The following is a 27,919-nucleotide window of genomic DNA, read 5'->3' on the forward strand; positions in this document are numbered from 1 at the left end:
CACATGTGGCACACATACATGCCCTAAGGACATGTGTGTGCACCACATGCCACTTTGCAAAATGCAAAAATATGCATTTTTGAAAGAAATCGCAAATTACCACCAACCTGTAGTTGGTGGTAATTTGCGCTTCCTTAAGGCCAAATTGCACTTTTTTTGGTGCTTCTTACATTGCATTTAAGGAATCGGAAAATTTGCGATTCCTTAAATGCAATCGCAAAATAAGGAATCGCAAATTTAGTGATTCCTTATTTTGCACGCAGATTTGCCTTCCTACATACCACTTAGCAAAATTGCGATCGCAAACGCCGAAATTCGGCGAATTTCGGCGTTTGCGATCGCAATTTTGCTTTCTACATATGGCCCTATGTCATGATGTCATCTGTATGTAGGTACCTACTCTGTAATCATTATTTTGAAAAGTAGTCCGATTGACCTGTTCTGGTGCATTGGGAAAGTTAAAACGGTAATAGTTTAGTAAAGGTCCCATATCCAGCTAAGTGAAACCTATTGATTAGCACCCTGTAGGAATGTCCCCTCGAGTTGTAGTGTAGAAAACTCAAGCACTATGTAGTATGCTTATTACTGGGAATAGTAGTCCAAACAGAGCTTTTGCATTTAACAGGCTCTAGGTCATAAATCCATATCAGATGACGATGTGTCTTCTGACATGTGATTAATTTATAATTTATACTTGGGTCTAATTTGTGCCGTCAATCTATTAAGGGTCAGTGCACTCTCATAATAAATTATATACCATCAGGCACGCGCCAGTTTGAGCCTGCACGTCAACCATTACCCACATAATGTATTTAAATAAAGTTTTGGGCATGTTGGTAAGAACACATTAAAGGGCTCGCGCCGTTATGAGATCTGGTCTACACAATCTGTTTTTAATAACGTTTTTTACATCAAAGCGGTGGCAGTATGATCACGAGAGTGCCGCGCATTTGATGAGACACGCCCCCTGGCCCGTTCACCTGACGTAGGACCCGGAGAGATGTATTTCACTTCCCGTGCGAACACGAGCAAGTACCGTGCAAGGAAATTGAGCTGAGTACGATTTACTGAAGTACACCGCACGTCTCACTGCCTTGGTACAAGACCTGGAGCCGCCATGCAATTAACTTGCGCTAGAACAGCTCCCACGCAGCACTCCGGCTGTGTTAGGTAAGATCCTAAATCCTTTGGATACTTTGTAATGCACTGGGTGTACACGGATCACTCGGCTACATCCGACCGTGATTTTTACTCGCGTCGGGTGTATTTCCGGACACTTTTGGACCTCGTTCTACAAGAGAATTTTCCGTTCGGGGGTCAGGCTTGTACAATTCTTTGGTACTCCCACGCCCACCTCGCTACTTGAAATCTGGCATGATGCTCCGCCATTTCCCCATCACCACCACTGCCATTTTTATGCACTCGTGAAGAGAGGATCGGTCGGTGCACGTTTAGCCACAAATAAATATCACCTGCTCGTCCGCAAGTTTTCACCTTAACAATGTCGTTGAGGACAATAGCCCCTTAAAAAATGTATAGCATGTCACGTGTTGGTCATGCTACTATAACATTGACCAGATGCTCTCATTTGTCCCAGTTTAAAGATTCCCGCTTGGAGATACGAGAAATCAAGAACCTTATATCTTCAAACACGTTTGTGGAACGTAGGAATATTCTTGATTTTAATTAGTCACTCTATTTGTAAATACTTTGCAAATTTTCCCTCAATTCTGAATAAGTAAAATGGTCTTTTTTATACAACCAGATACCTCCAGTCCTCCGTATTAAACTTGTCCACCCTGATGAAGACCTTCAACAATAAGTGCCACGTAGAAGGTCGAAACGCGTTGGTTCTTTGATGGGGCAAGCCTCAAAGAATCAAAGGAAACAAAACAACGTTAAGTCTCCGACACTACTTGCAAAACATTAAAAACAGCGTCGCAAGACTTGGTTTCCTAAAGCCTGTAGGCTACCTCCAGCTGGCACTCTAAATAGACTATTAGCTTGCGAGGACCAGAAGAATAGGAGTCCCTGGAACTTTATGTGAACAACGTAGGACTATCCTTATATGTATAAACATTCTACATATTGTTGTCTAGAAAAAAGTACAAGGAGATCTGTTGTATCCATTATACTGAACTGTTGTTGTTTAGTATGTGAGTATTGTCAAAGTATATGATATTGTGTTTGTTTGTTATTTGATTATTGTTAAGTTTTCTTAAGCAATCGTGTTTTTGTTTTAGTAATAGCAGCACAGAATCGACAGGTCATGATGAAAAAATAGAAAATGCAGTATTTGTATATTATATGCACTTGGTGGAAAATAAAAATCCACTTCAAAAGTTTGAAAATTTCATTGATGGTGACAGAGGTAACATTTTTTTGTCAAGAGTAGCAAGGATATTGCACTTCTTGTAGCACTTGGATGACAAGGCAGGTCACAACAGCCCTCTTGGTGCTGCAGGCCACGACCTCCCTGAAGTCCACACATTCAAGGGGCAGCGTTCATGCCGGACGCTGCAGTGCTGATCCTTGCTCCTTTCACTGCGGGCAGGGTATTCTCCGGTGTTCGGTACACTGCACTGCTCACACCCAGAGGACTGCAGGGGCTGCTTCTACGGGCATGGCAGCCGCTTTATGCTAGGCATAATTCTAGGTTTTGCCTCCCCTTGAGGGGCCAGGCGCATAGCATATTGGTGTCCTGCCAACAGCGCTATATGGGTTTCTTCATGATGCTCACAAGCTCTTTCACCCTCGCAATAGGCAGGCGGCAGTTAGGCATCAGACTGTTGTAGACAAACAGTGTCGTCTCTTCCACCTCAGGGCCGGTCAGGACAGCGGGAACGCTGTGAGCTCCATCGCGGTCGTTGTGTTTGGGTGTGGCTCCTGACTGCGGTGGGGACCTGCCAACGCTGGATGGCGCTTGAGTACCGTGCCAGACCAGCTCCGTTGTGGAGAAGGAATATCAGAACTGCCTTGGGGCACTGTGCCCTCGCCCCCTCCCTGGATGTGAAAGTGGCGCTCACCCGTGAGCTTGAACACTGAATAACCACCTTTCTCCAGAAATGTATGAAGGACCCAAAGAAGGGAATAGATATTCTGGCAGGCGTGCTAGGACAATCTCCTTGATGCCCTTTGCTCATTGATGAAAATACTGAATATGGCCAAGGATGCCTAGTGCTCGGGCTCTTCTATTTCCCCAGAAGTACTGTCTAGTTGTGCCCAACGAGCATTCATACTTCTAGGCAATGCAAAATGCGCCCTGTCAATTGTATACCATTGCTCTTTAACAATCAAGGTTGACCTCAAGCTGGGGGATTTGGCTGACTACGTGGCAGGGGCAGTTGCGAAAGGGGGCCTCTTCGGGAAAACCTTTATTAAAGAACTGGGCACATTTGTGAATACATTCACTTCATTAGATAAGGCCCAATCTTTTATCAAGAGAGTGTTTAACCCCTGTGTTTTCCATGGGGCCAGACAAGGCAGTGGCCACTCATCCAGCTGAGAGCATGCGCAACTTCAGATGAGTGTTCTCCCTTATTCCCTTCTAAGGGTAGGGAGTCGGCTGGTGAAATTTACCCAGGCATGGAAGGCCTTTACCAGGATGCATGTGTCCTAACAAACAATCCGTGGCTTCTATATAGACTTTCACAGCCAGCACCATTTGGTGGGAGAGTTGGTCAGGACTGGCAAGTCTTTCGCCCACGGGCCATTCAGTTCTCAGACCACCAGGCTGGGTTGGTAGACGCTGAGGTTGCAGCCCTCTTTTCCAAAGGGGCTATTTCCCACACAGTTCCCCACCCAAGTGGGTTCATCAGCAACATTTTCCTGGTCGGCAAGACCGACGGGGCCAGAGACCGGTCATCAATCTTCAGGAACTCAATGAGTGGTTGGTATATCGGCACTTCAAAATGGAGGGGATCCATCTAATTCGAGACGTTTTGCACCTTGGGGACTGGCTGGCCTGCCTCGACTTAAAAGACGCGTATCTTGTGATCCCAATTTCCCCGCTGCACAGGCGGTTTCTCCAGTTCTTCTGGTGCCACATGACCTTTGAGTTTGTCACTCTACCCTTCGGGCTCTCCTCCGCCACTTGGTGCTTCACGAAGGTTCTCAAACCGGTCGTGAAGCACCTTCAAGCGTAGGGGGTTCGCCTAATTGTGTATCTGGATGATATGCTCCCGCTGGGTCAATGTCCTCGGAAACTGTCTCTCCAGTTGCAAATTTTGGTTGATCTCCTGCAGAGCCTGGGGTTCATTATAAACAAGAGCAAATCCTTGTTGACCCCCTCTCCAAGAAACTTTTTTCTGGGTTTCTCCATGGACACAGTCACAGCCACCATGAGCCTCCTGTTTCGGAAGACGACAAAAATTTGCCAACAGTTGATGCGTACCTTTCCCAAACAGCGGGTCTCCCTTCAGCAGATCCCTCATCTGGTGGGCCTTCTCTCTTCATGTATTCAGGCCATCTTCCCTGGGCCTGTCCACTGGCTTACCTTACACCGTCTGATGGCCGCCCATATGCACAGGGGCCTTCCATACTCACAAATGGTCACCTTGACCGACGAGGCGTAAGACGAGACCCAGTGGTGGCTGGCTCATATGGACGTGTGGAACGGCAGGGTGATTTTCGGCTGCGCCCCAGTCCTGGTCATATAGTCAGATGCGAGTAGATCAGGCTGGGGCGCTCGATGTGGAGAGTTCTCCCCTGGAGGGTTGTGGTCTCCAGATGAACAGGGGTTACATATCAACTATATGGAACTTTTGGCTGGCTTCTTTGTGGTCCGGTGTTGGACCAAGGACTTGATTCAGCTGTGTGTCCTCCTCAAAATGGACAACATATCAGTGGTCCGTTATATCAATCATTTGGGCGGCACCATATCCACAATTCTTTTTGACCTGCAGTACTGCCTGGATCATTGGATTTTGGTCACATCGGAATATCTGCCCAGTCAAGCAAACAAGGTGGCAGATTTTCAATCCTGCCACTTCAGGGATGCCAGCCTTTGGAAACTGCATCTGTAGGTCTTCTTGAGCCTGTGCAACTAATGGAGTCCATTTTCAATGGATCTTTTTTCCTCCAGATTGAATCACCAATTGCCCAGGGTTTTTAGCTGGAGGCCCAACCTGTTTGCAGCTGCCACGGAAGCGTTTCTCCAAGATTGTAGTCGGGAAGCAGGCTACGCTTTTCCCCCCTGTGCAATGATCCCCAGAGTGTCGGCCCAGGTTAGATGCCAACTAGCCAATCTGATTCTTGTCACCCCAATTTGGAAGTCCCAAGTGAGGTTTCCGGTTCTTCTGGAACTTTCCTGGGATTCTCCAATCCGATTCCCCCTGTTTCCAACTCTTCTTGCCAGTCCTGACCAACTCTCCCACCAAATGGTGCTGGCTGGATCTCTGTCTCTCCTAACGTGGCAGATTACAGGAGAAAATGGTTGGTTTCCCACCTTTTGTGCCAGGCTGAGAGTTTATTATCAAAAGCATGGGCCAGCGGTATGAACCGTATGCCTCAGCATGGGGCTGATGGTCCTGTTGGTGTTATCTACAGGATATTGATCCTGTGGTCCCTGTGGTAGTTCACGTACTCAATTTCCTGACTGGGCTAGCGAGGACAGGTTGACCAATCGTACCATTAATACCTTTCGTTCAGCCATCTCAGCTGGACATATGCCTGTGGAAGGCTCCCCAGTGGGAGAACATCCTTTTGTATGCTGTCTCCCCCAGGGGATCAGGCTCTCTCTTCTTCTAGAACCTCACTATTCCGCTCTTTGGGACATCAGTCAGTTACTGAACCTGTTTTTGTGTTGGTAACTGTAGGAAAGTAGGATCTGCTTTCATGGTTACTCCCACTTTTTGCTGGTGTCATCATGTTTTTCAGCCTAGTCTGACTGGGATCCTGCTAATCAGGACCCCAGTCTCTGTGCTTCTCCCCTAAAATGGACCATGGTGAATACTTAGGTACCCCCCAGATTGGCTACTGGTGCACCTTTGTAAGTCCCTAGTATATGGTACTAAGGTATCCAGGGCATAGGTACACCAGAGGTCCCCCATGAGCTGAAGCATGTATTATGCCACCCATGGGAGAACACTAACATTGTGACTGCAGGCATGCCATTGCAGCCTGTGTAAGCTGGTGCTGGTACAACAGATATACGTTTTCTTATATCTCAGGTCACTGCACTTAAAACCTATAAGTCACCCCTAAGGCAGGCCTTTCAATCCTGAAGGCAGGGTGCTTGCTTATAAGTGTGAGGGTCCCCCTGCATGAGCAGGACACTGCTACAATCCTCGGAGTCCATTCTCCCGGGTTGTAAGTACATCCCCCATTACAATATATAGGGTCGCCATGCGTCATTATGCAATGGCTAACTCTAAACTGGCTGTAACAAACCCTGGCATGTTTGGTTCAAACATGTTGGAATTATAACCCAACACCATAAACGGTGTTGGAGGTATGATTCCATGCACTGAGGGCTTCTCTGACCACCGACCCCCTGGCTCTTGACATCCAATGTGGGACAGCTCATGAACAGCTCCTGGTCTTCTACAGCGTCGCCTGGTCCACACAGCACACCAAGGTCACCGTCAACTCTTCTCCATCTTCCAACATCGATGGTCATTCGTCTTCTGTGCCCCTTGATCACTCCTGAGTGGTAAAGTCTCTGTCCCCTCTGCTTGCAGGTACTTTTCCTCCTGAATATACCTTTGGGTTCTATCTGACTCTTTCACCTTCTTCGCCAGCGGCATCTTCACCGAAGTCCTCCATTGTGGTCTACTGCGGTTTCCGACGTCACTTCGCACCTATGCACCTGGCTTCCCTGGTGTAGGTATCCTTGTTTCTGGGGTATCCACGGGTGGGGTGACTCTCCAATCTTCCATCTTCCACAGGGTTTCTTCAGGATTTGCTGGGAAGGGTCCTCCTTCTTTAAAACTGAAAGAGCGACTTACCTATTGCCTTACAATGAGCACGCAGTTGTGTTCCCACTCTCCACACGACCTCTGTGGGATTGCTAGATACTCACCTAGGCTAGTTCCTGGGGTCCCCAGCTCTTCTACATCTTCTGGGTCCAGTCTTGACTTAGGTCATGGTTCGCATTCCACTTTATTAGTATATGGTTTGGTCTCCCCCTGGAGACCACTGTGTATTTGTGCTACTTACGTGTTCTATTACGAAAGTATTTTGTGTATTGTGATTATATCTCCGGGTAGGAGATACTGCAAAGTGTTAGTGACCTTTATAATAAATACATATTTTTATAACTACACTGTGTGGTTCTTTTTCAATTAACCTACACTATATGATTAGTACTGATAAAACATGCTGCTTTACACTCGTCCTGGACTAAGCCTGAAGGCTGCTCACCACAGCTACCACTTAAGAGAGCTTTCTAAGGTTGTCTAAGACCACTAAAACACCATAAGGGTTGTCTGGATTAGTGCATGGTGCTAAACTTACATAAGTGAGCACCATATACTAAGCCAGCCTCCTACAGCAACCAAACCAATTCTTGTCCAGGAAGGAGCTGTCTGCCGAACTGGCAATGTTGCTATCGCTGGATTTCATGCTGAAAAGTTTTGAATGGGCAGGCCTTTAGATATTTCAGGCAGAACTTTCTCTCCATCTGGAGTCTCTTTCACGGTAAGTAGAAGGACGAAATGTAATACCAGGGACATTACTTACCCAGCGTTTCTGGACTTTCCAAAGCATTGTGTGGTGCAATGTCTTAAGGCATATGAGTAGATATCGGAGGACTTTCGCTCTCCAGGGGAATGTCAACTCCTCATCCCCTTGCAGAAACTGCATAAGGCGGTTTCTTCTCCTACCATTGGCCACTGGGTGAGGTAGGTTATGCAGGAAGCTGGCATTGATCTCTCCCATTTTGGTGCACATTCTGCACGCGGTGCCACCATGTCTTCAAAAGCTTTTGCTCTGTGCGCCCGGCTTGAGGATATTATGAATACAGCAGACTGGTCTTCAGATTCTACCTTTAAAAGGTTTTATTTCAAACCAGTCTTGATGGCTCATCTGGTTGTGAGCTAGCTTTAAACCAGCATAATCCTTGCCTTCGGTCCTGACATAGAATACAAAATTTCCTAGCTATCGTAAGTGAAAGTTTCAGTTCTATTAAGGACTCAGAAGGTAGGATTATCCCACCCAGTCAGAGATGGTTGCTCTGTAAGTAAGCTCTGCCGGCTGAGACAAAATCCACCATAATCCGTGCTCACTGGGAGTTCCTACAGGCGCTACCATACGAGGACAGGGCAGATAAATGATCAATGGCCCAAACCCGGAGTGTTTGGCTGCTGCATGCCTCCCCCCCGCTCGCTTGTAACAACACTGTGTGGTGCGCTGGACCTGTGGCCTACCTCCTGTGCGACCAATGTCTGAGTTTCTGAGTTGTGGTGGCCTGGGTGTGCGATCGCTGGGCTGGGCGCATCACGGCTACAGGCGCTGTGACCAGAGTGAATGCTGCCATGTACCTGTGTCGCACTGCTGGGAGAGTGCTCCGGGCTGAGCTGGAGAGGAGAAAGGGCCATGGCTGCGGGGAGCCGAGGAAGGTGGTTGCCGCATGTATGGAGGGGGGTGTAGCGCTGGGGCCTGGTCTCAGTTACTTAGCGGCAATGCAGTAAAGGACACACTCGACCACAGTATCGTGCTCTGGGCTGGAAGACCACGTTCGTTCCCGCCCACGTTTATTTATCCCCTCGGGACGAGCCCGCCCCGAGGGGTGTATGGATGCATGTTATAGCGCAACAATGTATAAGAGAGCCCGGGTGGCTCTTTACATCCCTCCTTTCTTTTAGTTCAAAGTTATAAGTTCGACCCCTCAGGGGGAAAGATGTACAAAGTCTGCCAGTCTCTAACTGGGGATCGGGTTCGGACGTAGGCCCTGCCTCTGACCTCGGGTGTATGACACCTGGGAACTGTGCGGCGGGGTAGCCGGTACGATTTCACTGACTGGCGCTGGGCTAGGTGGTTCTTGACAACCCTCACCACTCCGAGGTGCCGGCTGGCTGGACACCGGAAGTGACAGCACCCCGCCAGGGGACGCCGGGGCAACACCATCCGAAAGAGGGCCTGAAGATTGTGGCTCTTCCCCATCGGTGCCTCCTTCCACGACTGACTTGAAACTTGATACGTTCCTTGTAATGACCTGTTGGCCTCGCCTGCCGGTGACCATAGTCCCTCGAACCGCCGTTACAGTCCACACCTCGGGCTCATAGGGAGTCCGAAACTTCCATCCCCGGTGCCTATCCTTGATGACCACTCTGTCTCCGACTTGAACCAGTGGCTCTTGGGCTCTTCGAGACTCACTGGCTTTCCGGTTCGTCTCTCCTCTCCTCGCCTGGATGGCTGCTCCATCTCTCTCCGCAGGGACCCACCCGGGGTCGGACGTGATGATGTCTCGCGAGGCTCGCTTGAACAGGATGTGAGCCGGAGCACACTTCGTAGTGCTGTGGGGTGTTTGGCAGTATACTCCAAGAAACTGGTCCAGGGCTGCCTCCGGGTCTTCTCCATTCTCCATGGCAATTTGCAGCGCTCGATTGAGCGTTCTCATCAGTCGCTCCACCTCCCCATTCGCCCGGGCCATAGGGGAGTGATCTTCCGGTGTCGGATTGCTAGATTGGCAAGGTATTCCTGGAACTCTCGCCCCTGGAAGGGGGGCCCATTGTCCGACTTGACTTCTTCAGGCAGCCCCATGGTCGCAAATACTCGGTCTAGGACTCTTTTGACATGAGGAAAAGCCGTGGACGCTATTGTCTCGACAACCGGGAACTTCGAGAACGAATCGACGATGACCATCATGTGTCGGCCATCAGGGAAACTTCCAAAGTCCATGCTGAGGTGAGTCCACGGTGTCTCGCATGCATCTTCGGTGATCACGGGAGCCGGGGCCGGATCCGCTCCGGTGATAGTGCAGGCGTGGCACTGCCAAACCATCTCATCGGCTTTCAAGTCCATCACTGGGAACCAGACCTTATCACGTAGCCGGGCCTTGGTCTTTGCCATTCCATGGTGACCCACGTGCGCCAGCGCAAGAATTCTTTTCTGGAGGCTCTCGGGGACCACGATGAGTCGTCCTCTCAGAATTACTCCTTCTTCTCCCACGCTAAGCTCACTCCGTACGTGCCACAGTTGTTGGCGAGCATGGCTGATCTCTGGTCGCAGGGCCAGGGCCCCATCCATGAAGCGGGCCCATCCATTGCTGTCTAGTGCCCGGCGGACGCGAGTTAGGGTGGGGTCTTCCTGGGTGGCTTTACCAATTTCCTCCAGCGTCATGGCCTTGGGACAGGCACTCTGCGTGACCATGCGGACAGACGCCTCCGTGCCGCAAGTGTCCTCCGGTGTGGATGGTGGTGGGGTTGGTCCCGGGTGACGGGACAGATAGTCCGCTGGGTTGTGAGCCCCTGGCCGATAGACCACCTTGAAATTGTATGCCTGAAGCTGTACGGCCCACCGTTCAATCCTCGGCGGTGCCAGTCTCGACAGTCCAGCAAACAACGGGAGCAGCGGCTTGTGATCCGTTACAACAGTGAAGTCTTGTCCGCACAAATATAGATGGAAGTGTTGGCATGCCCACTTGATAGCCAGCGCCTCCCTTTCGATCTGGGCATACCTCGTTTCAGTATCGGTGAGGGCCTTGCTAGCATAGGCAACTGGCTTCCACACTTCGTGACTCTGCTCCTGCAGGAGGACAGCCCCGAGGCCCACCGGGCTAGCATCCACAACCAACTCCGTTTTCCTTCGAGGGTGAAAATATGCCATGATCGTCTTGTCGAGGAGCCCCTCTTTGATATCCCGAAAAGCCTTGTTGGCCTCTGGTGTCCATTCCCACGGGTGATCATGGCGCGTGAGGGCGCGTAGAGGCTCTGACATGGCGGCCAAATTGGGGATGAAGCGCCCACAGTAGGTGGCCATCCCGAGGAAGCTTCTCACTTCGGTAGGATTGCGAGACGTGTGGGCTGCCCTGATGGCCTCAGCCTTCTTCGGGTCTACCAGAAGCCCTTCTTGCGTGAACGTGTATCCAAAGAAGTCTACACTGTCTTGGTAGAATGAGCACTTTGCTTTATGTAGGATCAGCCCACATTCTGCGAGTCTCTTGAGCGTGGCCCTGAGGTGGGAGTGATGTTCCTCTAGCGTGTTCGAAAAGACCAGGATATCGTCGCTGAGGTTAATCACCCCTTGTAGCCCTGACAGGGTCTCATGGATCGCATTTTGGAAAACCTCGTCCACCGAGGAGACTCCGAAGCTTAGCCGTTTATACCTCCTGAGGCCGACATGAGTCGAAAATGTGGTGATGTTCCGGCTACTTGGGTCTAGCTCTAGCTGGTGATAGCCGGCATTCAGATCTAGCTTTGAGAACCATTTCGCCCCGTTGAGGTCCGCCACGATGTCGTCCATCGTTGGAGTGATATGCCGCTCTCTCTTCACCGCGGTGTTGGGCAACCGCATGTCCACACAGAGTCTGATGGCCCCTGGTTGCTTGGGCTTGGGTGCCACGACCAGCGGGGACACCCATGAGGTGGGGCCCGACACCTTCCCAATAACATCTAGTTCTTCGAGCTTTCGCAGCTCCTCTTCCACTTGAGGACGTAGGTTGAACGGCACCCTCCGATGCCTGAGGGCCACTGGCCGTACTGACTGGTCTATGTGCAGCTTAAACCTCTTGCCCTTGAGTTTCCCCAGGCCGGTGAAGAGTGTGGGGAACTCCTTGAGTATGTCTCCGGCGTGGGAGTCGTGAACTTGGTTTACAAAGAACACGAGACCGAGGTCCTCCGCCGTGTGACAGCTAAGTAGAGTCCCTTTCTTGCATTCCGTGACATGAAACTGTGTCTGAGTTGAGTATCCCCCGCTGGCGATGGTAGTGCTGATGACGCCACGGAGGGGAAGAGGGTCAGTCCCTCCATATGTGTATATGCGCGTCCTGGATGGCGTCAAAGGGGGTCGCGGCGACAGTCGGTCATATTGATCAGAGTCCATCACATTTGACTGATGCCCCGGTGTCAATGAGGGCTTGTATCTTCGTGTCTCCCACCGAGACTGAACACATGGGCGGCGGCCTTCGCTGGGAGCCGGTCCGGCTGACATATGAGACCACAAATACTTCGTCATCTTCGTCTTCATATATTGGGGGCCGTGGCTGCGGCTGGCGGTCCTGGTTCGGTAGCGGATCTTCTTGCGAGATCTGGCGCACTTGCTGCGACCCAAACCTGGGTCTCGACGATAGCTGTCGGAATCTGTGGACATATATTGCTGTTCTCCAGGCTCGTGGGACAGCCTGGGCCCCCAGTGCAATACCCACCCCACTGTGCAAGATCTGCGTGGTGCGCTACGTCCTCTGGCTGGGCCCTGGTCTCTGCTTGCAATCCTGCTACTATGGCCAACATTTGCGACAAGATCACCGAATACCAAACAGAAGCGACACATGAAACACATTACCTAGGCAAAGAAACTCGGGCCCGACGCTATGGGAAGGGGGACTGCCCCATCAGAACTCTGGCTGGACTGCTCTAGAAGCCTCATGCTTCCGCTTATGTACCAGAGCTCAGCGATCTGGAGGGCCAGCTCTGCTCTTCTCCATCTGAACTCCTGCATATCATGACTACCTTTTACTCCTGCCTATATACTGCCACTTTCGTGGCAAGCCCAAGTATATTTTGATACCATACAACTAATGCCCAACAGGAATTCCTGAACTCCCCTATCACAGTGTAGGAAATAACCCAGGTGATTGCACGCCTGCCCGTGGACAAGGCTCCTGGCCTTGACTGACTCACCACAGCCTTTTACAAAGAATATTCCCAGATCCTAGCCCCGAGGTTTCTCGATATATATCGGGATGCCATAGAAGCAGGGTCCCTTCCTCCATCTTTAAGAGAAGCTGTGATAGTTACACTACTCAAACCGGACAAACCAGCAGACCAATGCAATTCCTATCAGCCCTTGTCCCTCATTAATGCCGACAATAAAATCTTTGAAAAGGTTCTGGCAAACCCGCTGCTGTTGTTGCCACCAGTGATGGTGCAACCTAACCAATCTAGTTTTATTCTGGGGTTGTCGACCTCACATAATCTTGAAACCCTATTTGCAGTAATGCATCACCTACATCCACAGGTCACCACTGCTGATGCACTACAGGACGCTAAGAAAGCGTTCGATTAATTGGAAGGGACATACCTCTTCCCACTGTTGCGGAGGCTGGGACTAGGTGCCCGATTCATTGCACAGGTTCAGCTTCTATACACTCTTCTCACGACCTGCATATTGCTCAACAACCTCATCTCTGAACCATTTCCAGTCATGTATGGCATGAGGCAGGGATGTCTACTCTCCCCCCTGCTATTTGCTGTGGCCATGGTGCCCCTTGCCGCGCATCTCCGCCAACATCATGCAGATAGAGGCATAGGCTTCGCATCCCGAGGTTTGATTGTATTGCTCTATGCGGACAACGTAACCCTTTATATGTCCAGGACACGCAGACCAACTTGGACCCCTTAACATGGGAGGTGGTGAAGTTTGGAGGCTGTTCCAGCATACAAGTGTACTGGGCCAAATCTGTTATTTTTCCTTTGACGGAGACAACTCTGCCCTTCCCCACAGAATACCCGATGAAATGGGCCTCAGGCTCGACAAAATATTTGGGCATCTGGATTAGCAGGTACCCTGAAGAACTACAGGCGGGCGATAGACTGGTTAGAAGACCGTGTTCCAATATGGTCCAGATTACCATTGTCTAAGCCCAGCCGTATCACCCTGCCCAAAATGGTAATTCTTCTCAAATTCCTCTAACTATTCGTGAACATTCGAATGCCCATTACCGCTAGTTTTTTCAAATGACTACGATCCAGCTTAATTACATTGATATGGGCTGGACAACAACCCTGGGCCCCGCATAAGCTACTCACACTGCCACAGACACAGGGGGCATGGGTGCCCCAGATATGCACCTCTATGCCCTGTGCACCCAGGCCCAATATTTGCACTACTGGGATCACCCCATGCCATTTCAGCCGCAGGTGGCAATTGAATAGGACCGGAATTCCCCATGGCACCTCACCACAGTTTTAATCCTGCCATAAAAGGCCCCTAGGTCTGAGATTGACACAACACAGTGCCTACGTTGGGTGTGGGACGGGCTTCAAAGGCGCGCCAGTACCCAAATGCTGCATGCTCCAGCTGTCCCCGTAGCCAACCACCCTTCACTCCCCCCAATACACGACAAAGGGGCGATAGGTTGTGCGGGCAGACTAGGTATCCACACCGTTGCAGATTTTTACCAGATGACGACTTCCTTCCTCCCGCTGTGGCCACATCCTGGTTTGCCCCAGCACTGCTTGACATGCTACCAGTGGCGGCTCCTCGAGGGAGGGCTGTGGGCGGTGAGGCGGGGTGGGGGAGGGTCAGGGTGGGGGGTAGTAAACTCAGGCATATGGCTGAATGGAGTTAAGTCAATAAATAACTAAATAAAACATTTTACATTGCGCACGCTGCAACGCCAACTTTACTTAACTCCGTTCGGCCGTATGCCAGACTTTACTACCCCCTACCCTGCCCCTCCCCCACCTCGTCACACCGCCCCGCAGCCCTCCCTCGAGGAGGCGCCACTGCATGCAACTATATTTTCAGCTGCGAGCCACCTGTAGCGCAATTCACAAGATTTTCCCCGCTCCGCCGCTCACGGCGCTAGAACACATTTATACCAACACATCACAGCGTGAGCTAATAAAACACCTCCACATCCATCCGTCCTCCCCAGCACTTGTCCCTAAGGCTCGCGAAGGCTGAAATGCTGATCTTGATACTCCTTTGACTGATGCCCAATGAACTTTCGCTGCAGCCAACTTGAAATGCTATCCCCTAACTCTCGACTCCACCTCAAACATTTCAAATTTCTGCATTGTCTATACCATGGGTACTCGTAAAAATGTGCCCAGGGGCTACAAAGTATGGTGTGTGGTGTGATCGAAGGCCACACTTTGGCAGTAGGGGGGCCTGGATGGGTCAGATATTGTGTAAGCAGGTCTAAAAAAAAATTAAATAAACATGCAAGCATTTATTTGCAGGTTAACTAAAGTTAAGTGGTACAGGACATTACAGTAGATACTTAATTTACCATGCAAATAAATGCTTGCCCGTTTATCAAAATTTTTTTCTGAATATTAGTGCTCAGCAAGTAAACAGCAGCTCGTGCTACTGTTCAGGGGGGGGCTGCATGTAAAGGTCAAGTGGGCCACAAACAGCCCCCCAGCCATACTTTCAGTATCCCTGGTCTATACCGTACACCCAAACAATTCGTCCCTGACTTTTGCTGCCGCGTGCTCCATGCTGACTTCATACATCTAGCCCGGTGCTGCCCCGAGGTCGCAATCTTCTGGACCAAGGTCTTCCACACACTGAGGGAAGTCAATGATACACCCATCCCTTTGTCTCCAGTAACTGGGTTGCTTGGATATGTGAGATACTGCATGCTTCTCGCAGACTAGCAGCTATGATGCTCCTACTAGTTAAACGCTGGGTTGCAATGCCCTGGGGCAGGTCGGGGGCAACTATCCAAGAGTGGCTCACTGACATTTCATACTGTCATGAACAACTCTCTGCGTTTTGGGATGCTGCAGAGATCCCATACCAGAGATATATGGGAGCCTTTTACCTCTTACCTTTTGCGACGAGACCCAGCCTTCACGTCCAGAGAGGAACACCCTTCTATAGTTGAGCACACTGCTTCGTAAGCTATATCCTTTTAACTAATAGAGATGTATGTCGGGTCTGCAGGCCCTCTGTCTATGAACGTGTGTGGAGATGTAGGCCAGAACTGCCAACATTAGCCCGTAGTACACTGTATATGTTACAGGAATGCATTAAGCTTAACCCATTGTACTTGATCACAAGGTATATACCTGGTATGTAAATCTGTTTGTGATATATGATTGTCACACTTTGATGGCATGCTGATGCTTTGTACACTGCCAACTAGATTTAAATAAAATCATTTTTTTAAAAAAGGTATTGATTGCCCCGTGATATGACTGCATGATATGTTTGACATGATCTCGGTTGTGCCTTTGCATTTCATTGCTGGTTTATGTGCTCTGCATATCAATGCTACTTGTGTTACTTTGCAAGTGGTTTATTTCCTGTATTAAAGTTACCCTCTCTTTGTAAGGACAGATACCAGTAGACAAGATTGGTGAAGATGGAGCATAGACGTGACTTGCGCGAAGAAAGAGGAGGAGGAAACACAGATGATGAACTATATTGTGGACTATTGAGACCTGATTGGTAGTTCCTGGGAGTTGTTCTCCCATTGGATGGTAATGTTTTACTTCATTCCCAGAGCATCAGGGGAATGCTAAATATATATGTGTAGGAAGCTGCCTCCTTATATGGTATGTCCACTAGGTGGGTATACTGTACACAGAGTTCAGGGGTTCCCCAAAAGTGTAGAGGGCTCAATGTTAAACCTAAAGTGCTCTATTGGTGGTTGTGTGGGCAAGCAGCTTTAGGCTTAACACAGAGGAGTGTAAGACATTTATTGTACCACATTGACCAATAATGGATACATGACTTAAAAAGTAGATCGAACACCAATTTTAGAAAAATATACTTTGTATTTTATTTCAAGAACAAAATCTTCGCAATAAGCTAAGTACGTTTTGAAATAAAATACTTTTCCATTTCACAAAAGTCGACACAAAACAGTTTCTGAACAGTTCAATGTTATTGTGAGAAATCCTCGGACATTGCAGTGGACATACCTCATCCCCGCTCCTACCCGCGGACCTTAATCAGGAAGTCCGTCCGCGAACTATCCCCCTATCCGCCTCAACCAGTAAGGACGCTGACCCCGCCCCCTGACCCGCAGGCCGGGACAGGTCCTGGCGCTAACAGAAAGGACCCGGAAGGAGGAGGGATTAACCCCGGATGTGCTTCTCTCCTTCAGGTGAAAAGGGGCATCGCAACTGAGAACGAACGCACTCGTGCCGGAGAGAGAAGGGAGAAAGGCGAAGCATCGAAGGCGGAGCAGGAGGTAGAGAGAAACGAAGCAGAGAACAAGGAGCAGCGTACCGAGGAAGAACCGGAGCTGAGGAGGACAAGACCGGCGCAGGGAGGAGAGAGCGCGACGAGGTGGAGTCCAGAAGCGGAGGAAGCTGAGGAGGCCCCAGACGAGACGTGATACGAAGACTGGTGGAACCCTCAGGAGGAGGCTGGAGAGCGGCCGCAACCAGGAAGTATTGCGGCGGGGCCGGTGAGTGGCTAAAACCACGGGTAACGGGATCGGGAAGCGGGTGGTAGAAGGGAGGAGGGTGGATACCGGGTTCTGGGGTCACAGGGTGTTGCGTCGTAGGGTGTTATTGTCTGTGGTGCGGCAGTGTGAAACGTCTCTCTCTCTTACTTCACCTGACCACAGGGGCACACCCCGAATATCCTGACCTCCCTAAATAACCGGGTCTTCCGCCTCCCTGCTACTATTTGGACCCTCTGTCCAGCACACGAACCCTGCTGTCCCCCATCAATCTACACGGGTGAGGTGACGGTTTTTGCTATGATCCTTAGCGCATAAATAGGTCAAAATCCCTGACGGCCTCTCGTTTGTCTCTTTTGTCCCTCGCATGAGCCTTCCTGAGGAAACCACTTCCACCATCACCGAGTCATCGTTCAGAGACGAAGACCGATCGAAATCAGAAGACGAAGAAGTCGTGAAACACCGCCCACCATCATTGAACACTGACTCCCCTACCATACCTACTGCCTTGTCAATAAAAACCTACCCACTGGCTCACTACATCCAGCCTCCGCGTCTGTTTATCCGGCCCGCCCTCCCACAAGTGGTGTCAGAAGTGGGATCTACCGGAGACATGGAGGCTGTGATCGCTCGAATGGCGGAGAACCAAGAATGCCTGGGGAAAGCTATGGAGAAATTCCTCACCATTGTAGAAGAGGACAGGGGAAAGCTGCAACAGGCTCTCACTGATCAAGGCCAGACCCATGATGCGGCTATGGGGAAGATCGTCGACGTATTGGGTCAACAACGAGGACCGAGTACCCTGCCGTCACTAATATTACAAAAATATGTTGCCGGGGAAGATCCAGAATTCTTCTTCAATAACTTTGAACGTATCGCGTGCGAGACATGGCTGATCGGTGGTTAAAGCCCACCACCGCCACTAAAGAAGATATTATGGCCAAGGTCTACCTAGAACAGTACCTTACCTCCCTCCATCCGCCTATCCAAAGAGGGGTCAGACAGCATGCCCACCTCACCCTGGAGACAGCTGTCGAAATTGCCAGTGCCTATAACAGAGCACAGGAAGTACAAAAGGGACGAGAAGAGACACCTTGGAAAACCGGCCCTACTGGGGCCCACCGACCTCCCCGACCAGTGTTCCAGAGAAAACCAGACCCCGTCACCGTAATTCCCGGACCCCCTGCCTTCAGACCACCGGGACTCTCTGCAGTACGAACCCCTACCCCGGGACACCAGTGTTAGGGATTTGGAGGACTGGGTCACATAGCACGGTTCTGTCCGCAGAAAGAGGAACCGATGGAAATAGGCCTGACAAGGAATTACTATTGCCTTCCCCCGAAGACCGCGTCCCCTCCTTATCGCTGTGAAGTGGCTGTTAATGGACAAAGGATGACGGCTCTCGCGGATACTGGATGTCGACAGAGCGTGATACAACCCCAGGATTTAGGGACCCGAATCGGACCGCTGGAGGGGACTGTGAACATCCAATGCGTCCATGGGGATACCAAAACCTATCCCACAACCCACGTACAGGTACAAACGGCCACGGATCCGGGTTCGGCTCTGAAAGTAGGCCTCATTCAGCGCCTTCCAGAACAGGTCATTTTAGGGAGTGACTATCCGCATTTGCCCGCCTTATTACAGGAAGACCCGCAATCTGACCGGGAATGGCTGACCATGGCTCCTTTCTCACAAGAGGAAAATCCCGACTGGCCCTCTTCCAAGCCACGGAGATCCCGTAATCAAAAAAGGAAAGACAAGGGGAAAACCATGTACGCTCTCCCAGCAACCCCAATTGAAAACCCGTGGGAACAGAATCGCCAGTTCCACACCGCCCAACAGGAAGACCCGGTGCTACAGGAAGCCTGGAGTAAAGCTCTGACCCAGGAAGATCCGTCACACGTATGTCCCTATTTTTTTGTCCGAAACGGATTGCTTTATCGGAAGGCAGACCCCAACAGCAACCCCCAGTTATTGATCCCAGCCCTCTTCCAAGAGAAAGTCCTTTATCTGGCCCATAGCAATCTGTTAGGGGGGCATTTCGGGGAGGAGAAAACGGAACAGTTAATAACCAGGCAATTCTACTGTCCAGGGATCTATAAAAGAGTCCAAACGTACTGTCGAGAGTGCCCAGTATGTCAAAAAAATAGCAGGTACCGACCTCCCCGAGCTCCATTACAACCAATGCCCATTCTCGATGAGCCCTTCTCTAGGGTGGGCATGGATATCATCGGTCCCCTCCTACCCTCCCGAAGCGGGTGTCGGTATGTGCTGGTTCTCGTTGATTACGCCACCCGGTTTCCTGAGGCCATAGCACTACGGCACCCGAACGCCACGGCCATAGCAAAAGCAATGATCACGGTATTCTCCCGGGTGCGATTCCCAAAAGAGGTCCTTACGGATCAAGGGACCCCGTTTATGTCTAAAGTCATGAAGCAGGTGTGCTCCCAGTTAGGGATTAAGCAAATCAGAACGGCGGCATATCACCCCCAAACCGACGGTTTGGTGGAGCGGTACAACGCTACTCTGAAAACCACCTTAAAAAAACTCCTTAACCTCGAGACCAAACGGTGGGAGGACATGTTGCCCCTAGCTTTGTATGCCATCTGCTGCCAAACCCAGAAAAGCACAGGGTTTTCCCCCTTTGAGTTATTATATGGACATCAACCACGAACCTTCCTGGACATGGCCCGTGAGGCCTGGGAAACCGAACCTAATAGTAACACCCCCCTGATTGACTACGCCACCAATTTGAAAAACCACTTAATGCAGATACGAACCATCGTCCGGAATAACATGGAGAAAGCACAAGAGGCACAAAAATCCCAATATGACAGGAAAACGAAGGACAGATCCTTCGATGTTGGGGATGCCGTACTCCTAATGATGCCCTCTTCCGATCACAAATTGTTAGGGCAATGGCAAGGACCGTATGTGATTCTGGAGAAAGTGACCCCAGTTACCTATAAAATTGAGTTAGATAAACAACGTGGCACTTCCCAAGTATATCACGTGAATCTATTAAAAAAATGGGAAGGACCCCTGCCCGTCCTAAATGTCTTAGCAGAAACCCAAACCCCTTTGTACTGCCAATGTATAGATAGGGATGTGCCTAGCGAGAACGCAGCCGCGCTGATAAAGTCCCTCCTTCCATTACAGGATGTGTTTTCCACCACCCCGGGAAAGACCTCTGTGGTGGAACACGCCCTCAAGATAAGACCCGGAAAAGTAGTACGCCTGAGGCCATATCGCATACCCGAGGCCCGCAGACAGCTCATACACAACGAGGTGCACCAAATGTTGCAAATGGGGGTTATAGAGCCCTCGGTGAGCGAATGGAATTCGCCTATTGTGCTCGTGCCGAAACCTGATGGTTCGGTGCGTTTTTGTATTGATTTTAGGGAAGTAAATAAAATATCTGAGTTCGACACCTACCCCTTACCCCGGGTAGACGAAATGGTAGAGAAAATAGGAAGAGCCAAGTATGTCAGTACCCTGGATTTGTGTAAAGGGTACTGGCAAATTCCCTTGCAAAAACAAGACCGGGAAAAGACAGCGTTTTCTACTCCCGACGGCCTATATCAATTTGTCATGTTACCATTTGGCTTACATGGAGCCCCCGCCACATTTCAGCGGGCTATGAATCTCATTCTACGGCCTCGCGAGGGCTATGCCGGAGCCTACATTGATGACATCATAGTATACAGTGAGAGCTGGGAACAGCATTTGTCTCATCTATGTGATTTGGTCCATACATTGGGTTAACATGGTTTTAAGATCAATCCGGCAAAAAGCCACTTAGCTGCCCAAACAGTGCAATATTTAGGCTACCTGTTAGGAGAAGGCATGATTCGGCCCCAAGACAGAAAATTGACCGCCATTTCCCAAATACCCTTCCCTCGCTCCGCAAAAGCCCTGAGAGCGTTCCTGGGTCTACTAGGGTACTATAGGAGGTTTATCCCACGATTCTCCCACATAGCGGCCCCTCTCACCGACCTATTGCGAAAATCTGGGAAAACAGAAGCCAGGTTGAGGGATCCCAGCCCCGAGGTGGTACAGTCCTTCAATGCTTTGAAAGCATCCCTGACCTCGGACATGGTGTTAGCCAGCCCCGACTTTTCATTGCCATTTATCCTCCAGACCGATGCTTCGGATCAGGGTCTGGGAGCCGTGTTATCCCAAAAGAATGACTAGGGGGAGGAGAAACCGATCTTATATCTCAGTAGAAAACTATACCCCCGAGAACGGAATTACGCCGTAATTGAAAAAGAAGCCCTGGCCATCAAATGGGCCATTGATTCCCTAAAGTACTATCTCGAGGGGCGAGAATTCACGCTGTACACTGACCATGCCCCCTTGGAATGGTTAGCCCGTAATAAAGGGAACAATGAGAGAATACTACGGTGGTTCCTGTCATTGCAACCTTATAGGTTTCACACCCAACATAGGAAAGGCACAGAACAAACCAATGTGGACTTCCTTTCCCGATATCCCAGGGACACCCCCTCTAGAAAGACAGCAAGGGAAAAGGGATGTGAGAAATCCTCGGACATTGCAGTGGACATACCTCATCCCCGCTCCTACCCGCGGACCTTAATCAGGAAGTCCGTCCGCGAACTATCCCCCTATCCGCCTCAACCAGTAAGGACGCTGACCCCGCCCCCTGACCCGCAGGCCGGGACAGGTCCTGGCGCTAACAGAAAGGACCCGGAAGGAGGAGGGATTAACCCCGGATGTGCTTCTCTCCTTCAGGCGAAAAGGGGCATCGCAACTGAGAACGAATGCACTCGTGCCGGAGAGAGAAGGGAGAAAGGCGAAGCATCGAAGGCGGAGCAGGAGGTAGAGAGAAACGAAGCAGAGAACAAGGAGCAGCGTACCGAGGAAGAACCGGAGCTGAGGAGGACGAGACCGGCGCAGGGAGGAGAGAGCGCGACGAGGTGGAGTCCAGAAGCGGAGGAAGCTGAGGAGGCCCCGGACGAGACGTGGTACGAAGACTGGTGGAACCCTCAGGAGGAGGCTGGAGAGCGGCCGCAACCAGGAAGTGTTGCGGCGGGGCCGGTGAGTGGCTAAAACCACGGGTAACGGGATCGGGAAGCGGGTGGTAGAAGGGAGGAGGGTGGATACCGGGTTCTGGGGTCACAGGGTGTTGCGTCGTAGGGTGTTATTGTCTGTGGTGCGGCAGTGTGAAACGTCTCTCTCTCTTACTGTCAAGAATTCCTGTCATACAAGGGAAACACGCCCTTATGTAAACAGGAGAGCTGTTACATAACTCAAGGAAAACACGCCCTTATGTAAACAGGAGAGCTGTTACATAACTCAAGGGAAACACGCCCTTATGTAAACAGGAGAGCTGTTACATAACTCAAGGGAAACACGCCCTTATGTAAACAGGAGAGCTGTTACATAACTCAAGGAAACACGCCCTTATGTAAACAGGAGAGCTGTTACATAACTCAAGGAAAACACGCCCTATAAAGGGAGGAACCGGGAGGTACAACGCTGTCGGATATTGTGTTCACACCGACGTACCTGCTTCGTGAAGAGCAGTGTTCCGGAGTGGTGCTCCAGTAAGGCAAGAACGGAGGTAGGTCGAGTCGTTACTCCCTGGGCCGTGTCTTGCCCCATCGTCACCTGTGAAGGACCCGGAAGCTCTACCGGTCAACCATTGAGCTTCGCTTTTTGACTCGGCTGAGTCCAAGCGCAGTGGCGCTTTTGCTGGTTGGAGTCGTAACTCCCAGCCCGACCAGAGACACTGGGACTGCCAGCTGTAACGCACACCAGGAGGTGTTTGCCGCGTTACAGACTCGGAAGTCCACAGGATCGATCGAGCGGCTGCTCTCGGTTCAGTCTTCTTGCTTGTGATTGGGGTATCGGTGACGCATCACCAGGAGGTGACTCCGCGTCCCGGTGCAGTCTGAGGAAGAGGTTGAGCGGCTGCTCCCTTCAGGTAGAGACCCCGGCTGGGTGTTTCCCTGACTCCTCGATTCTCCCCAACACTCTTCGTGCCCCTCACAGCCTACCGATTGGCATTGTCGGCCATTTCATTTCTGCCCTCTGTTGGCATACGCCGGGACCGGCGTATATGCAGAGAACGATTAGGACCATCCGTGCTGTGGGCTGGTAACGTACTTAGCCTGGAGGATTCCAGTGACTATAACTTGTTTATTCTTTGTATTATATTTGCCTTCATTAAAACAACTAACCCTTCACTAGTGGTTGCGTCCTCATTGTCGTGTCTGTTAAACGATCCTGAGACGTTCAGGGCGTTACAAAATATCCGACCTTAATAACACTAACTGTCTCCCGGTCGATAACAGACATGGCAACACTTGATGATGTGCTGGCTGCTTTAGCGGCCATGCAAGTTGAAGTGGCTGCCTCTAGGCAAGAAACAGCCAATGTAAAAGCCAGACTGGATGCTATCCAATTGGACCCGCTCACGCCCAGCACCTCCCTCACGAATCAGACCCCTGCGGTAGTAGTGGAAATGCCGGTAGCCATCCCCTTGGCGACACCAGAGAGGTACAGTGGGGATCCTAATACAGTGCAGGTATTCCTCACACAAGTGGCGCTACATTTATCGTGCAAACCAAAGGCGTTCCCCACGAGTCAGGCTCGTGTGGCTTTCCTTATATCCTATTTGGCTGGAAACGCGGCACAATGGGCCGTACCTCTGGTGAGCAGGGACGACCCCCTCTTATGTGATTGGGGTGCTTTTCGCGAGGAATTCCTGAAGGTATTCGACAGAAGGGCTGACTCGTACACGGCGGACCGTGAAATGCTTGAGTTGAGACAGGGATCCAACGACCTGGTGCAGTATCTCAACGCGTTCCGAAGGCTGGTTGCGGAAACCAAGTGGCCTGTTGCTAAACAGACGGCGCTCTTCCATCAAGGGCTGTGCGATGAGCTCAAGGACGCCGTGGCTCATATTGACCCTCAACCCAAGACATGTGAGGGCCTTATCAACCTGGTATTACGGCTGGAACATAGGCTAAGTGAAAGAAAGGGGGATCATGGGAGAAAAGGAAAATCCCTTCCATCCTATGTGACGGTGGGAAGTCCTGAAACTTCCACCGCATCCAAGGGAGAACCCATGGACATCGGCGCAATACGAGCGAGCCTCACAGCCACGGAGAAAGAGTCACGCCGTAAACAAGGATTGTGCCTATATTGTGGCAAAAAAGGCCACTACGTACGTGAATGCCCTGCCAAACCGAAGACGTCACGTTATCGGGCCAACCGGTCGGTAACAGCCGTGGTGGACATACCGGCGGAAAACTAGAGGACTCCAAGACCAGAGAAGGGACATCTCGGAGTCACTCATCCATCCCTTCACTTTCCAACTCGGTCACTAAGGGACAACGACACCTGTTTATCACGGTGCACGTGGGAGTGCATGACCAGTGGATACCCGTTGTGGCCATGGTGGATTCAGGGGCCACTGGCATGTTTATGGACCACAACGAGGCATGCAGGCTAGGGCTAGTGCTTCTTCCCAAAGCTGTACCCGAAGACGTCTATGCTGTAGACGGAAGGCGATTGGTGACGGGGCCCATCGGGCAGCACACGGGGGTCCTTCCGATGAGATATGGGTGGAACCATTTGGAACAAATCGATTTTAACATCATCCGAGCGCCCCAATATGGCGTCATATTGGGATTGCCGTGGCTACAGAAACACAACCCCTTTGTGGATTGGCCAACACATCGCATCGAAATGACGTCACCGTATTGCATCCTGCATTGTGGAATAAGAACGGAATCCCTTGACGCAGATGAGAGCGGGAGTCAGACGGTGGCTACAGCGGCAGAAAAAGATGTGGCTCTCCCCCAGGCTTATCACAGTTTTGAGGATGTATTTGATGAGGTGAAGGCGGAAGTGCTACCACCACATAGACAGTTTGACTGCCAGATCGACCTGGTGCCAGGGGCCAGCGTTCCCAGCGGCAGGCTGTATGCCCTGACGGAGCCTGAAAACGTGCATCTCCGGGGGTACCTGGATAAACTCCTCAAGCTAGGATTCATCCGCCCGTCCAAGTCTCCGGCCGCCTCGCCACTCTTCTTCATCCCGAAGGCTAATGGGGAGCTGAGAGCCTGTGTGGACTTTAGGGCATTGAATGCGATAACCATAAAAAATCGGTACCCCTTGCCTCTCATCAGTGTACTTCTGGAACAGGTCAAGAAAGCTCGTATCTACACCAAGTTGGATTTGAAAGGGGCATACCATCTGGTGCGCATGAGGGACGGAGACGAGTGGAAGACCGCCTTTAAGACCAGGTTCGGCCTTTTTGAGTACCTCGTCATGCCGTTCGGTCTGTGCAACGCCCCGGCAGCCTTTCAGTACTTTTTGAATGAGGTATTCAGAGAGGAGTTGGATATCTACGTGGTCGTATATATCGACGACATCCTCATCTATTCGTCCAGTGTGGAGGAGCACGTACACCACGTCAAAGCTGTGCTCCAAAAGCTGAGGGAAAACATGCTGTTTTGTAAACTCAGCAAGTGTGACTTCCACGTCACATCCGTGGAATTCCTCGGAGTGATGCTGAGTCCAGAGGGACAGGAGATGGCAGAACGAAAGATCAAGGCGGTGAAAGAATGGCCGGTGCCCCAAAGCGTGAAGGACGTCCAAAGTTTCATTGGCTTCGCCAACTTTTACAGGCGGTTCATAGATGGATTTTCAGGAGTGGTGGCCCCAATCACACAGCTACTGAGGAAGTCCAAGGAGTTTGTCTGGTCCCCTGAAGCGAACAAAGCCTTTGAGGCCCTGAAAAGCGCCTTTGGTAAGGCGCCGGTGTTGGCTCACCCCGATCCGGATCTCCCCTACGTGGTGGAAGCGGACGCGTCGGATGTGGCGCTGGGGGCTATCTTGTCCCAACGCAACCACGACACAGGGGTGCTTCATCCCGTTGCGTACATGTCCCGCAAACTCAACGACGCCGAACGCAACTACCATATTGCGGAGAAGGAGCTTCTCGCAATCAAGGACGCCTTCACCGAATGGAGGCATTGGTTGATGGGGGCAAGACATGTGGTATCGGTGTACACGGACCATCGGAACCTACAGTTCATGACTGCCACTAGACACCTTTCTCCCAGGCAGCTGCGGTGGATGATCTTCTTTGCGGGGTTCAACTTCCGCATCACATATCGGCCGGGGACGGAAAACCGAAAGGCGGACGCCCTGTCCCATCAATCTGCAGTTAAGGAACCATTGCCTGCGACCGAGCGTTCCATCATTTCCCCGAGGATGGTATTGGGGGTTATCCAACCGGATACTTTCCTGAGGGGAATAAAGAGAGGGATCAGGTCATTCGCATGGCGGAGGTGGCTCCTCAGTCACAGAGAATGGCAGCTGAAGGACGGGATACCCCTGAAAGGCAGGTGCCTATTGATACCCACGCCTAGGCTAAGGAAACAAGCATTCATCTGGTGCCATGACTCTCCATGCGCAGGTCATTTGGGCTTTGAAAAAACGGTGGCTAGCATGGGACGGCATTTCTGGTGGCCAACCATGAGAGTGGATGTCAGGAGGTGGGGACAGGAGTGTCCTACGTGTGCTACCATGAAGGCCGACCATGGCCGAACCCAAGGGCTCTTACATCCACTTCCAACCCCGGATAGACCATGGGATAGCATATCACTGGACTTCGTGGTGGGCCTACCGGTAGACCAGGGGATGACGGCAATACTGGTGGTGGTGGATTACTTGACGAAAATGGGGCACTTCATCCCCTGCAAGAGAGTCCCTACGGCCGGGGAATTGGCGTCACTACTCCTAAAGAATGTGGTACGACTGCATGGATTACCTGGGGTGATCGTGTCGGACCGGGGGTCGCAGTTTACTGCGCAATTCTGGAAGACTTGGTGCACTGCGCTGCATGTTAAGACCGCCCTGTCCACCAGCTACCACCCTCAAACGGACGGCCAAACCGAGCGCCTGAACCAAACGCTCAAACAGTATCTGCGATGTTTTGTGGACCAGGGCAGGGAAGAATGGGTCGACTTGCTATGGGTTGCAGAGATAGCCTATAACAACGCCACTCACAGCTCCACACAGTCATCTCCGTTCTATAGCAACTATGGCCAACATCCCAGGTTCTTGCCATTTCTACATCCGTTCAGAGAGGACAGGATTCCCGCCACAGCGGACAGGGTGGCACACATAAAAGACACATTGATGCGCTCAAGGGCTGTCCTAATAGAGGCCAAGAGAAGATACAAGGCTGCGGCAGATAGGAAGAGAAGGCCCGGGCCACTGTACCGCACTGGAGACTACGTCTGGATATCCACAAGAAACATGAGGTTTCGAAAGAACAGTGTGTTCCATCCCAAGTACATGGGCCCCTATCGAATTACCAAGTGTATGGGTCCCGTGAACGTGAAGGTGTGCTTGCCCCAGTCATTGCGGATACACCCTGTCTTTCATGTATCATTGCTCAAACCAGCACCCTCCAAGCCGTCTGGGACACCTCGGCCGGTATGCGTGGAGTCGGAGGTGGAGTATGAAGTGTCGGGCATACGGGCGTCCAAATGGCGCAGGGGGAAGCTGTGGTACCTGGTTGCGTGGAAAGGCTATGGCCCGGAGGAGCATTCATGGGAACCGGCTGAAGGGGTTCATGCTCCGCGCTTGGTCTCCTTGTTCCATCGGCGTTTTCCTGCCAGCGCTGGA

The 27,919-nt window shown here is 51.1% G+C and overlaps 1 long non-coding RNA gene across 2 annotated transcripts in view; it reads left to right on the plus strand.

Moving 5' to 3' along the window:
* LOC146796200 (uncharacterized) overlaps positions 1 to 27,919 on the plus strand; it is a 156,710-nt gene that overhangs the window by 58,467 nt on the left and 70,324 nt on the right. The window contains exons 3-4 of one of the 2 annotated variants that reach the window (XR_014969902.1): positions 16,166 to 16,313; positions 16,943 to 17,248. This is a non-coding gene — a long non-coding RNA (uncharacterized LOC146796200). The remainder of the gene's footprint in view (positions 1 to 16,165; positions 16,314 to 16,942; positions 17,249 to 27,919) is intronic. The other variant, XR_014969901.1, reaches the window with a different exon arrangement.

Source organism: Triturus cristatus, chromosome 10 (genome assembly GCF_964204655.1).
Source record: "Triturus cristatus chromosome 10, aTriCri1.1, whole genome shotgun sequence".
NCBI lineage: Eukaryota > Metazoa > Chordata > Amphibia > Caudata > Salamandridae > Triturus > Triturus cristatus.